Source organism: Schistocerca gregaria, chromosome X (genome assembly GCF_023897955.1).
Source record: "Schistocerca gregaria isolate iqSchGreg1 chromosome X, iqSchGreg1.2, whole genome shotgun sequence".
NCBI classification, from domain to species: Eukaryota; Metazoa; Arthropoda; class Insecta; order Orthoptera; family Acrididae; genus Schistocerca; species Schistocerca gregaria.
The window spans coordinates 152743805-152758570 of record NC_064931.1 but is presented as its reverse complement, the minus strand read 5'-3'; the positions used below and the strand labels follow the sequence as shown (position 1 = coordinate 152758570).

The following is a 14766-nucleotide window of genomic DNA, read 5'->3' as shown; positions in this document are numbered from 1 at the left end:
TGCAGTAAAAACAACTAGGTGTCGGCACGCCAGGTACATATAATCAGCAGCCATAAGCTCAACTCCTGTCCACCACCAGCAATGGAGAGTGAATCTTTGACAATGCCAGCCACTTATGTTACAAAAACATCAGAAAAATCATCAAACATCAGCCAAAGAGCCTGAGACAGAAGCTAACAGGCATATTTTTAGTTCCACGATCTAAACCTAATGTGTCTGAATAGGGTAGCATATTATGATCCAGATGAATGGATGCTCCATCCATCAAGTTGTGGACACATCTTCATTCTATGCCAAAACACTGCTATCAACCACAGAGTACCATGGCTACTTCGTGGCTGTACTCACAACAGTCGATGGGACTGTCCAAAGAAAGTGACTGTCCTCACCGACTAATCCAACATCAATATTCAGTGAAGGTTCTACCATTCTATATATTTAGAACACCTGGGGTAATCACAAGTTTCAGTGGTGAGCTCGAAAACTCCACCAGAGTTCCTTTGTTAAGATCACAGTATAGAAGATGGATCATCATTGGACTAATGAAATTGCTTCTGTCTGCTGTTCACTGTGCAGGTTGTTGCTGTTCTTTAAATGCTCCATGGTGTTTTTTTTTATTTTTAGTCTGTATTAAATTCACTAATTTCCCACATGTCAGTAAATCATGGCTGTTTTTGAAATGCTCTTAAATATGAGTTGAAGGCTTTTATTGGTACATGAAGCATAAAAACAATGGGAGTACTCAGCAGCATAAGTCTCTGTTGAGAGAATGATGAATGAGATATGGGTTTTACAAGCAATCTTGAAAACTTCAAGCAATGGCCATGTGTTCATGGTTGCCTGGTTGAGCATTTATACAACATCATTGATAGAACTGTTTATTCCCATGATTCTCCACCTACAGTTATTGCAGAAGTGTGAATTACAGGGAAAAGGATAAACCAAATACTTTCGTTGAGATCTTTCTTCAATTTGTTGAAAAAATATTTTGCAGTTCAGGTTGGAGGAGTGCAGCATAATATTTCTAAGAACACTGAGAATTCTTTTTATTCTTTTAGCATATTTGTGTCCATTAACATCTTAGGCTTCAAGTCTGTTTTCTGTGTGGGAGTGTGCAAATGGAATAGCCAGCTTCCACATTGCTTCACTTTTTATAATTAATGCTGTAGAACTCATTAGTGAACGTGGTTTGAACAATCACACTGCTGCATTTTTAGGTAAATGAATGAAGATTCAAATTAGTAAAATACTTCTAGTGTCATACAAGAACTATAAAACAAACAAGATGCTGAAATCAACATTTATTGTCATTCAACCATTGCAAATGAGCACATTACTATTACACAAAAATAATTTAGAGATTTCACTTGGTGTTTCACTCTTTTGATTTCAGGGAAAGGTTTCAATCAAGACATACATTGATGTACATGGTTACGAATGGTTTCACACCTTTTTATTCAACATTGTGTGTTTTGCACATTTCATCATATGTGCTGAGATTTTGAAATTATTTTCTGAGATACTAACACCAAAACAATTGCTTTAAAATTTCACATTTCATTTGTTGTTGAACATTTATGCTGTCAGTCTATTTGTGGTACAGAATACTGAAAAATTATCTGTTAAAACATCTGAGACACAAAATTAAAAAGAAAAATAAATGGTTTTCCCATTTTTTGCGTGTCTTATGTTCATAAATTTGTCTTCTACAGAGCTCTACCACCATTCCAGCTAAATTAGACAAAAATTATCTGAAAAGTTTCACTTGCCAGTGGTAATTTGTTTGCAATTATGAGAAATAAAAGTACATGGACTCTGAAAATGAGAATATCCTGCAACATATGAGTAACCATACTGAAACAAAATTTAGACAATGGAAATGTCATGGTGTTTACACTTGCAAAACAGAATGGAGCAGCTCATGCTTTATGCCAAAGAGTAACTTCTTCCTAGGGGATTTGTCACTATGTTATAGAATTTTAGACATTTGTTTCTATCACACACAAACTGCTCCCACTTATAAACTATTGCCACTCAGTGAATCATTAAATTCTGAAAGAACTCAAAATTTGGTTCACCTTGCATTATCAGATATATTACACAACGAAGTATATGAAAACAGTAATTTGAGACAAGAATCTTTTGACTCCATAACATGTTAAATATAATTGCCATAATGTTTTAGATATGATTATCTGGTGTTTCACCCTACTCGACAGGGTTTTAATAACATTTTTAGAATATGAAAAACTACTTTGAAGTATTGCATTTGTGTTCTTGCAATTTGTAAATTACACAAAATTGATAGAATTCCAATTTTTAAATCACAGATTTCAAATAACTATAGAAAACTGACAAGTAACAGGAGCAGTGCTAACTGCCTTTAACTTACTAAACAACTGTCTTTCTCCATTTTAGAAAATCTTATTTTCATTGGAATAAAGCCAATGATTTGAAAGTGGAAGAATTACTTCTGTATTACTATGACATACATTGTTCCCATAGACTAGAATGAAGTGGCAAAAGTGTCACAGTCATCTTATATATTTTGTAAATGTGCTCATCATGTTACACTGATTTTTTATGAACATCTATATCTTTTTGACATTACATGACAGTGAAAATTAGTTTCATTGTCATTGTATTTTGAGGCCACAATGAGGACCAGAGGCACATCAGCAATTATCACAATTTATCAGTCATTATCTGTTAACATTATTTTATGGCTGTTTCAACAAAACAATGTCATGTTCAGTAATTAATTAGGTCAGTTTTTTTCCACATAAAAGAGAAAGGATCTGCTGTTTTTAATCACATATAGAAAAAAGAATTCATCCAACCAATAGGAGATAGGAAAACATCCAGAATATCCTACTCTAGTAAATTTTACAATCGATTTGATATCATCCTATCAGAAATGATACAATAGTCACTGAAGTATAACTATACAAAATCGGTCACACATAACGTCATTATAGTCTTGTATAAATGGTTTGACAGCACCCTAATAAAATTACTTTCATTGCACAATTATCTCCCAAAACACAATTTCACCAATAGTCTTCAAAAGTTAAAATATCTCCTGACTGTAGAAATATCTGCCTTAAAGGCTGGAATCAATATTATTATTGATATCAATAACATTCATAATTTATGTGGAACACTCACATTAACATGTAGTATCACAGGATATGAATTGTCATCCACTGGTTACTTTGTATACTGTGTGACACAAAAAAATAATCATGACACCAGAAAACCCACATGTAAAGTTGATTTGTACAATGGTCTATTCAAGTAAATGCAGTCCTTTATTTTCTGTGACAGTACATTTCAACTTAAAAATGTAAAATCTCTCCATTAAATGAGCAAGTTGTGTAAACGTCACAAAATGCCTCAACATAAATAGGGAACATTTATGATGGCAAGACAGTTTCCCTAAAAATGAATGCCACTCACTGTTTTTCCTCTTTAATAAAAAGAACATTACTTCTTTAAATGCTGCAGACTACGGAAATGATAAAATTTGAGATGTCCATGTGCCACACAATATACCAAAAGCTCCAAGGCTGTGGATGGTTATTGCTGCTCACTGGAGTTTTATGCAAGCTAGAGACACACTAATCAATACTTATAAAACTGTCTTTCTATTAAAAGTATAATTCACTAAATTTTCAGCTGCATTCTGCAAAAGGCATTTTTCTTGATGAACAATCTCTGTTGCTCAGGGGCGAAGAGGAAGACCTTGATATTTGATGAGGCAACTCCAGTGTTGACCAGCATAATGGAGCGCTGCAATTTTCTGGCAGCAGAACTAGTTCATAGCCTCTTTTCACAACTTAATGTTATTTTAAAGCTTTATTTTTTTGAAAGCTTTGAAATTTTATCTAACAATGTTGTAAAGTAAAATGCTTTTAGAAAGCATCTGGTGGTGAGTCATCTGATAACATTGCACCACAATACATCAAGTAATATATTTTAAGTTTTTTAATAATAATATAATAATATAAAAATCTCTCTTTAAAAAACTGTCACATAAGAGTACTTACAAAATGTGGATAAACAATTTTTAAAAAATCTTTAAAACTGTATACTTACACATACAAACACACAAAAATTCACAGGACTCTATATACAAAAAAATAAAATACAAAGTAATAAAATACGCATATAAACAAATTTCTTGTGTTGCCCACAATTTGCACCATTACAATTTATGGGGAGTTTTGTGTTTGATTATATACAGAAGGCAGTAAAGTTCTGAGGCTAAGTACGTATTTAGCTGATTATAATAACCTTTCATTGTATAAAAATACAACAAAAAACTAATGTGGCAGTTGGCTACCACACAATACCACCACCACCCATAGCTACACTGTGACCTAAAATGGCTCTCCTTTGTTTACAGGCAAGTACACAGTCACGTGAAGGCACAAAAGGACCTGCAAAAGAAAAAAAAAAATTACTCACAAACTGAATTCTGCAAATAATCTGAGAAACTGTTTAACCATATAGACAAAACCAATAAAGTTGCTTCCATTGTTACTATGTGCCAGACAAAATTTAGCAATTTCATTTCCATTCTTGGTGTTGTTTTTAGTTTTGCAAACTTAAACAGAACATTTAATATGAGGCAGAAGAAGAAATATGAAAGATTTAGTCTAAATAATGGCACGTAACATTTCTATATTGACATTGTAAGGCACATATAAATATTTATATACAAGTAACAAACCTTTACTTGACAAGATAAAACATTTCTTCTTGCACAGGATACTATGAGAAAAGGGTCAACAAGACCATTTTAAGATGTGGCATTGTAATTGTAGTTAGATGTTTAACCTTTCTTATACACCATCATTAAATGCCACTCCTTTCCTCTGACCATTCTGCTTTACCACATTTTGAGGCTCTCTGCTAATCTAAAAATCTGTTCACATATTCTCTAATTGTTCATTTATCAATTTATGTACAGAGAAATAACTAATGGTTCAACAACTTCAAGCTTTAGTGTTCATTTATGAAAAAGATGGGAGAAAGAATAGGGTTAGGCCACCCACTGATGATTACATCATTAGCAGTGAAACACAACCTCAGATCTGATAAGAAAGGGGGCAGGAAATCTTGTGTTCTTTTCATGAGAGCCATTCCAGTATTTGCTATGAGCAGGTTAGTGCAGTCATAGGAAATCTACATTTGGATGGCAAGACAGGAAATGAAAATCATGGTCCTTCAGTACCAACTGACTGGAAATAAGATTGGAACAAAATGCAAACTTTTGAAAAAAAAAAAAGCTTTTGGAAAGAAAAACACAATTTGAATAATACTGAACAGAAAAGATTTTGGGAAAATATATGGTGAAGGTACAGCTCAAAGATTGGGGTATGCGAGTTGTTGCCGCAGGTCTAAATTTTGAAATGAAACCAAATCCATGAAAATGAAAATAATAAAATTATACTGACGGAAGGCTTGAATCATTAAATCTTACATACCATAAAAATTTATGTATGTACCACATCTCCTCTTAAACCACTAGGCCGATTTCAATGACACTCGGTACAAATATCACTTACTTTCCAGAAAGAACAGCTGTGGGGGTAAGAACCCTCTACCTGTCACATGAGTGAGGGGAAAAGGGGGGGGGGGGGGAGGAAGTGACTCAGCCCACAACATGCAAATAGCCAGACCATATTCATTCAGTAACTTGTTACAAACTTTACACATAATTTTAAACCTTTACTAAACTTTATCTCACTGACAACCTCCACAAAATGATGAAAAGAAAACACAAAATGATGAAAAGAAAAAAGTTTATCAATTACTACATTTTCACTGTTTATGCAGTAAAACTGGTGCACCTGGCATGCCATTTCAATTTAAAACTTCTTTACCACTAATCATATTCATGACACATTTTGCAAACAGCATTCACGTATACCACTGAATGCACCAGCAAAATTATATTACTCTGTGACACATAGTTCAGGAGATATGACATCATAAATATTGAGCATCATGAAAACTGAAGGGCAAATTTTGATACAGACACAGGTGAAATATGTTAAATATATTTGAAATATATGTGACATGTGTATATGTGGACAAAATCACGAGTAAAAAGCTCCTCCCAAGCCCCTGGTTCAATTTCAACAAAATTTGGTAGACATGTTACTTACTACTTGGAAAGAAATAATTTGGGGCTTAGAACCAGCAGCTTCTTAGGAAGATGGAGGTTCGAACTCTGAGAGAGAAGGAGGAAGGAAGGGGAGATGGACAGAGAGGAGATGGAGGAGGAGGAGATGGAGGAGGAGATGGAGAGAGGAAGGGGCTGATGGACAGAAAGAGGGGGTGGTGCAGAGAGAAAGAGAGGGTGGGAAGGAGGAAATTGACTAATAGAAGATTAGAATAAATACATAGCTGGGCAATACCAGGTACTCAGCTAGTAATTGAAAACTGGTATTATCATAACAACTTGACATAAATATGAAGAATGTAGGGGAGTCAATACATTCCAGAAAGTAATTTAAAATTTAAGGAATATGAGACTACAAGATCACTGAAATTTGCCATTTCAATGGTCAACCACATGAACAATATGAGGGTGCAAAAAAATCATAATACCTACCACTCAATGCAAATAACAAAGTAAGACGTACTTCCTGTAACTAGTGCTGAATGCAGCTGATTTCATGCATATAAAACTGTTCATGTATGGACCATGTTTATTGTGAACACTGTATCAAAATAGTAAAAATTTTGTGAGCCATATTAATAAAGCTTTTGTTCACATCACAAGATAATTGGGGGGGGGGGGGGGGGACAAGTATGAGAAGGACTCAAGTTTTGAGGGTTCCGAACAAACTTAATTATGTGTATAGATGATAATTTTGTGTGGCTCAGTGGCCTGGTGCAAGTCATTCTACTGGACGACCTTTTGCTGACCTGGCTGACCCTAACCTAGCCCTATCATCCAACCAGGGAAAGGGGACCTACAGTTAAATGTGGAATCTGAACAATGAGTTGTTTTTGGTGATTCCTCACATTTTTGGCACTGAAAAAACACTATGTGCTAAACCAAGATTTGATCCCACAACCTTTCTGTTTCTGAGCATGCACTTTACCACTAGACTACCATGCCTGACATGCATATAGGTAGTTCATCTGTAAGTTTTGCTAAGTGAGCACTCAAGTATCAAAATACATCACATATTTGACTGTATTATCCTTTCAGTGCATTGACCTGGAAGATTAAATTATTTACCATGTCAAGGGGCCACAGACCTTAGCACCTGACATAAATTTCAGCTTATACCTGTACCCATTCATGAGAAAAAGACAACAAAGTGACCTATACAGGTTCTGTTTTACTGATTGAGGTACAACCCTCACAACTGCATCACATCTGTGTCTGCCTCATCACCAATTGTTGTGTGGAAGTCTCTAACTCACTTCCCTCCCCTACTTCTCCCACTCCATCCCTCACCCTCCCCACCACCACCTCCACCCATCCATAGGACATTTTCCCTTCTTAATTTTCACCTGATGAAAGTACCAAGTGCAGTGTACCATGGAAATGATCCATGACAACTATGAAATGATGCTTAGCTTCAGGTTTATTTTGAGATTTTTCTTTGCTGCCTTACTGTAATTACCAGCTTGAATGGCACACTTTTTCAACCTGTCAGCTCTATAAAACTTTTATAAAAGATGAACTACTGAGGATATGAACACGTTTTCTCATTTATGGACATTATCTACAGAAATAATTACAGTTCACATTATTAAAACAGAATCTTGAGAAAAAAACATCTGAGCAGGATTTCTCAGAGGAAAACTATTAAAACTTTGAAACCTCTTAGTATTGAGAACTATTTAATGGAAGTCCTGCATGGAAGATAAATAATTAGATGAGTAAAGGTAGTGTTGTGGCCCATGGACTTGTACGATAATGTTACCCTCTGTAAGTCTCAAACCTGCTAACTGTATTCAAGCCTTGGTCTTCTTGAAAATTCTTACCATCACCACGACCATCACCCTCCCTCCCTCCCTCCCTCCACCTCCCGTCCCACAACAGTTCCTTTCATTACAAAACTGAAAATTCCTTGATGGCTCTTGATGCATTTTATCAATCAATCCCTTCTTTTAGTCAAGACATGCCACAAATTTCTCTTTTCCCCTATTTCAACTCAGTACATCCTCATTAATTATTCGATCTACTCATCTCACCTTCAGCATTCTTCAGTAGCCCCACATTTTGAAAGCTTCTGTTCTCTTCTTGTTTCAGCTGCTTAATGTCCATGTTTCACTTCTGTATGAGGCCGGACACCAGACACATACCTTCAGCAAAGACACCCTAAGTGCTTAAATTTATATTGGGTGTTAACAAATTACTCTTTTTCAGAAATGTTTTTCTTGCTATGTTCACTCATTTTGTATTCTCTCTACTTTGGTGATGATCAGTTAGTTTGCTGTCCAAATATTGTAACACCTCTACTACTTTCAATGTATCATTTCTTAATCTAACTTCTTCAGTACCACCTGATTTAATTCTACTATATTACATTACTCGTGCTTTGCTTTTCTTGATGTTCATGTTATAATCTCTTTTCGAGACACTATCCATTTCATTCAACTGCTCTCTCAAGTCCTTTACTGTCTCTGACAGAATAACAATGTCATTTGCAAACCACGCAATTTTTATTTATCCTCCCTGAAATTTAATTCCTTTGGTTTCCTTTACTGCTTACTCAGTGTACAAATTGAAGAGTATTGGTGATAGGTTACAGCCCTGTTTCACACATCTCTCGACTATGACTTGCCTTTCATGTCCTTTGACTCAAATTACTGCAATCTACTTTCTGCACAAGCTGTACATATCCTTTTACCACCATGAATTTGCCCTGCTACTTTCAGAATTTCAAAGAGTGTAGTCCAGCCAACATTGTCAAAAGTGTTCTCCAAATCTACAAATGCTATAAATGTATGTTTTCCTTCCTTTTCATCTATCTTCTAAGATAAGTCTTGGTATCAGCATTGCTTCACGTGTTCCTACATTTCTACAGAATTCAAACTGATCTTCCCCGAGATCAGCATGTACCAGTTTTCTGTTCTTCTATAAATAATGATGATTCTGTAGTATTCATGCCTTTTACCACCTGTGTTCTTTGGAACAGAGATTATTACAGTCTCTGTACATCTGAGGTTATTTCACCAATCTCATATCTTGCACACTATGTGGAATAGTTTTGTCATGACTAGTTCTCTCAATGATTTCAATAAATTGAAGGGAATTACACTACTCCAGGGGATTTAAGTGCCATATCAAATTTTATTTTCATAGTGTCATATCTCACATGTCACCTTCATTAATGTTCCTCTTCCCTTCCTGTAGTATTAGCCTTCTTTTCATGTCACTTATGCAGCACTTCTACATATACCTTATGCCTTTCAACATCTCTTCTTTGCTTTGTACTAGCTTGCCATCTGAATTCCTGATATCCATACAGGTGCAACTCTTTTCTCCTAAGGTCCCTTTAATTTTCCTATTGCTAACATCTATCTTTCCCCTAGCTATGCATGCTTCCACAGTCTTTCATCAGTAATCAAGCCATTCTGCTTATCCATTTTGCATTTTGTGTCAACCTCACTTTTTAGACATCTTTATTCCATTTTGCCTGCTTCATTCATTGTATTTTTTTTATATAAATGTCGTGTGGCTAGGGCCTCCCGTCGGGTAGACTGGTTGCCGGGTCTTATGCTTTGATGCCACTTCGGCTACCTGCATGTCGATGGGGATGAAATGATGATGATTAGGACAACACGACATCCAGTCGCTGAGTAGAGAAAATCTGTGACCCAGTCCGGAATTGAACCCGGGCCCTTAGGATTGACATTCTGATTCACTGACCACTCAGCTATCGGAGGGGGACATTTTTTTATGTTTCCTAGTTTTGTCAATTAAATTCAATATCTCCTGTACCATCCCAGGGTTTCTACTAGGCCTTGTCTGTTTACCTATTTCATTGTTGCCTTGTCTATTGCATCTTGCAGTGCTACCCATTCATTTTCTGTTGTATTCTTTCTGACTATTTTGGCCAGTCGTTGCTTAATGCTCCCTCTGAAACTCTCAACAACATCTGGTTCTTCAGCTTATTCAGATCCCTTCTATTTAATGTTCTACCTTTTTGCGGTGTCTTCAGTATTTAATCTGTAATGTATAGCCAATAAATTATGGTCAGAGTCCACATCTGCCCATGAATATGTCTTAAAGTTTAAAATCTTGCTTTTAAATATTGGTCAAAATCACCTCCCAACGAGAGAAACTAGTGCAGATGACTAAGGAGATTGGGTGAGGGTGGGGAGACAAATCTATGTCCCAAATCCAGGAAGGTATATCTGGACAGGGTACTCTTATCTTTGTCTGTGAGAGCATGGGAACAGTGGATAGCCCTATGGAAATGGTCCCCAGATATCTCATGGTAAAAGGTGCAGGTGCTGGTCAAGAAAGCGGCTGAACTATTCAGGACTGCAAATTTATCAATTTGTGTACCAAAACTTCTTAAGGATGTTCCTCCAATGAGTCTGTTCAGGAAAATATGTATGCAAAACCAGAAGATCTCAACAGAGGACTGGAGTATAATCAACAGGCTGGTTGTATCAGATGTCCACACCCTTGTGATGCAAGTCTGTGAGGAATCCCAGAGGGCAATGCAAGAACAGGACCTGAAACTGTACTTATGGTTCTTGCAGGTTACCATCTGGGTAATTAAGGCCACTGGAAGTGGCCACGGCAGCATGTTGGTGGCTGGAAGTGTTGCAGATAAACCTGTAACACAGTAAGGGGGGAACCTCTGCGAGTTGTCTTCTGGGAAGATAGGAAGTGGACGTGGCCTTCATTCGGGAACCACATCTACATAAGGGGGGTATATCAGGCCTCAGAGGAACTGACTTGTGCTAGAAATCTAAACCACAAACATGCATTTGTGTTGAGAATAAAACTTCATTCATGCCAATGATGAACTTCTGCTCCAGTGACTTAGTGGCCCATCAGGATGGAACAGTGTAAAAAAAGGGAGCATGAGGAAATTTGTATTGGCCTTAGCTTGCCTTCCTTGCAAAGGACACTGCTGCTGCTTCCCAGGAAGTAAAGAGACTGGTCTGCTCACAGCTGGACGAGCAACTGCTGGTTGGTTGTGATGCCAACACAAACAACCTGGTGTAGGGAATAGGGAAGCACTGACACCAACAGCAGAAGTAAGTACTTACTTGATTACCTATTGGTAAGCAGTTTAGAGAGCTTGAATAGGGATAGGGAATTTAACTTCAAGAATAGACAAAGGGAAGAAGTAACTGACATAACTTTATAGCCCATTTTAATGTCCAGTTACATCAAACAATGACATGTGGCAATGTAGTCATCCTTATCTGACCACATGCAATTTGAATAATAAACAGACCATGGCCTTTAGGAATCATAGGAAGACACTTATTTGAAGTCAAAACTTTGATATCAAATCGAGTAGATCTTAAGGAAATTGTACTTAGTAAACTGCCCAATCACAAAGAAGTGCACAACACCAACTGATCTTTGTCGAACAATAACCTGGAATTGCAAAGGAAGCAGGTAAGAATACTGTTGAACTTTGCAAGAAATATAGGACAATGGGTAAAATATTGGGAGGCATATCAGCCAGCCAAATTATGTGAAACAGTACTTCACCGATTTCTTGGGGAGATGGAAAAAGTGCTACACTTTCAGAAAATTCCTTTTTGCAACTTACTGGATACTGAGGGGGCCTTTCAGCAACACTAATTTTGAATTCATGGTTATAGCCACAAAAGAGTCAGTATTAAAACCACTTTAAGCAGGTGGAGTAAGACCATAATGAGCAGACGGAGCAGACGAAGGGTATAAGCTACCATGATGAGAGAGAAAATGGTGAACAACTCCATTAGAGGGTGTCCACAAGGAGGTGTTATGTCTCCAGTACTTTGGAACCCAGGTCAATGAACTCATTAAAGAGTTAAATACTAGAGGCTAATTTCGCCACAGATATGCAGACAATTTATTCATAGTAATTGTTGGCAAATTTGCAAGTACTCTAGAACAATGGCACTGAACACAGTGCAAAACTGGTGAAGGAAACATAATCTAAGGGTCAGTCTCAGGAAAACTGTTTCAGTAACATTCATGAGGAAGCATATGCATGACATTCATAAGAATCTTAATCTCTCTGGAAAAATTCTACGTGTAGAGGTTAGTGAAGTATGGGTAATCCTGGATGTGAAACTACATGAACCCATCACATAAAGAATAATATATGTTCCAAGGCTAAAGGTGCTCTTGTGCTCTTATGTGAACTGGAAGGGCCTATGGTAAAAACTGTGGTCTAAGCCGCAAGAGTATGTACTAGATATACACAGTATCTGTAATAAGGGCTATGATAACTTTTGCAGTTATAGTACGGTGGAATAAAGTAGAACCAAAGGTGGCTGCTAAGGAGCTTGAGAAAGTGGAAAGGCTGGCCTGCTAAGCCATAATAAGCAGCACACTCACTGCTGCGATGGAGACCATGGATTACAGTGAAGGAAACTATGAATAACTGGAAATATTTAGGATATCCAGTACCCTACACTAATATAATAAATGTGGTGAATATAGGAATGGTCAAGGAAATGTGGGCTGACTAAAAAAAAAAAAAAAAAAAAAAAAAAAAAAAAAAAAAACCTCCAGCTGCTTCAATAGACCTTAGAAGGTAACAGTTGGAAGTAGGGAGCAGTGGAAGAACAAACAACGATATTGTTCAAGAGACGTAGTCTTGTTTGAAGACAGTTTGAAAACAAGACAGAGGTGTTGGGGCTGGGTTTTTGGGGTACAACCTGGGAAAGAGAGAGCAGTCTCTCTAAGGAAGCTAGCCACAGTTTTACAGGTGTAAATATTTGCTATCAGAGTGTGCTCAGATGAGAATATGCATCGGTGCTACAAGGATCATGGCATGTACAATCATTCTGACAACCAAGCAGCTCTAAAGTCTCTTATCAGCCCCTGCAGTGAGATAAAAGATTGTTGTAGAATGCCCTGAAAGCCTAGGGGAAAGCTAAATCTGCTATGAGCCTGAGCTACTGAGCTACTGATCAGTTGCAATGAAACAAGCCAATAGGCTGGCAAGGACTGGTTTGATGACTCCAACTTGTTGGACTCAAACCTGTCCTAACTATCAATAAGGTGATGTAAAATCAAAACTTCTTCGCTGGCTCGATAAGCAGCATGCAGAATATTGGACTAAGACTGAAAAATAACAAAATGACAAGCTAATGATGCCAAAAGCATTTTTTAAGAGGAACTTCTGCTATCCTGGTTTCCAACAGGAGACATACTGAGCTCATGGTACGACTAATAACTGGCCATGGGTACTTTAAGAAATACATGCACGTGAGTGGTATAGAGAAAGAAGCAACCAATAAGTGTAGACTATGTGCTAAGGGGAATGAAACTGCACCAGATTTAATTCTTCAATACAAACACTAAAAGACATGGAATATTCAGGTCATTCATTCCAAAAGGAATTGGGGCTAATAAATAACTAGTAAAGGGTCTCCTACTACACTTTAAGCTTTACTAAAACAAGGAGAAAAGTTTCACAATTAACTCTGTTCTGATCTGAGCAACACAGGGCTAAGAAACTTTAGTATTGTCTCCCTGTACAAATCAAATCCAAACAAATCTTCCTTGCATTCAGTGATTTCTAGTACCAACACTGCAAGCCCATGTTGGTTACTGTTACGAGTCAGTCATCTAAATTGTTGCTCATGAAACTGAAGTCTGATGCTCCTCTTCAGGAACTTTATGTTTGTCTGGCCTCTCCACAGATGCTCCTCACTCACGCCACCAATCCCACCACCACCACCACCACCACCACCACCACCACCACCACAATTGTAATTTGCCACTTTCTTTCCCATATTTTGGAAAACATTGTCACTAAAAATATGCAGAGTATTTTTGTTGTTAAATATTCAAATTGTGTAAATGAAGAGCTAAAAACATATTCATCTACATCTACATACTCTGCAAGCCACTTTACAGTGCACGGTAGAGGATACTTCTAGTCACTTTCTTTATGTCAAAAATGGAGTGAAAGAAAATTACTGCTTGTATACCTCTGTATGAGCCCTGATTTCCCATATTTTGTCCTTATGATCACTATACAACACAAAAAAGTGGAAGCAGCAATATTTTTCTGCAGTCTCTGTCTTCTTTCCTCAAAGGGTTTCCATCAAAGATCACAGAGCATTTCCTTAACACACATGCTAATCAAGCTGATTGGTAATGAAGATCACTGTCACACAAATGCTATGAAACATAATGGAGAAAACCACTTTTTTTACAGAAATTCTCACTTCACCAAACTTGCACTAACTGAAGCCGAGTTTTGTATTTTGTCTGTTCTTGGTGCACAATCATCACTTAAATAAAATGTAAAGTCATTACCAACACAGCTGAGTCTGATCGATCACCAAATATACTAATGTATGTTACTCCTAATTACAACCAAAAAATTTTTGGATAAGATATTAATACACTAAAATTGTTGATTTTTTTCTATGCCTCCCCTTATTCTTAAAACAGGTTGATTCCTCTCAAATTACAATCTGTGTGACCTTGCCCAATGGCACACATACCAGGGGCGAAAAGGGGCAGTGCCCCCCCCCCCCCCTTCCCATTCCTTAGTTCTCAGAAAAAAATATAGTGTAGTCAGGCATTTT

General features: G+C 37.0%; 1 protein-coding gene across 4 annotated transcripts in view; it reads right to left on the bottom strand.

The window, feature by feature from the left end:
• Positions 1-1286: 1286 nt before the first annotated feature.
• LOC126297882 (nuclear hormone receptor FTZ-F1 beta) overlaps positions 1287-14766 on the bottom strand; it is a 374623-nt gene continuing 361143 nt past the window's right edge. For all 4 annotated transcript variants that reach the window (XM_049989174.1, XM_049989175.1, XM_049989176.1 and 1 more), the window contains one exon: positions 1287-4442. The gene's annotated coding sequence lies outside the window, so the exon portion shown is untranslated. The remainder of the gene's footprint in view (positions 4443-14766) is intronic.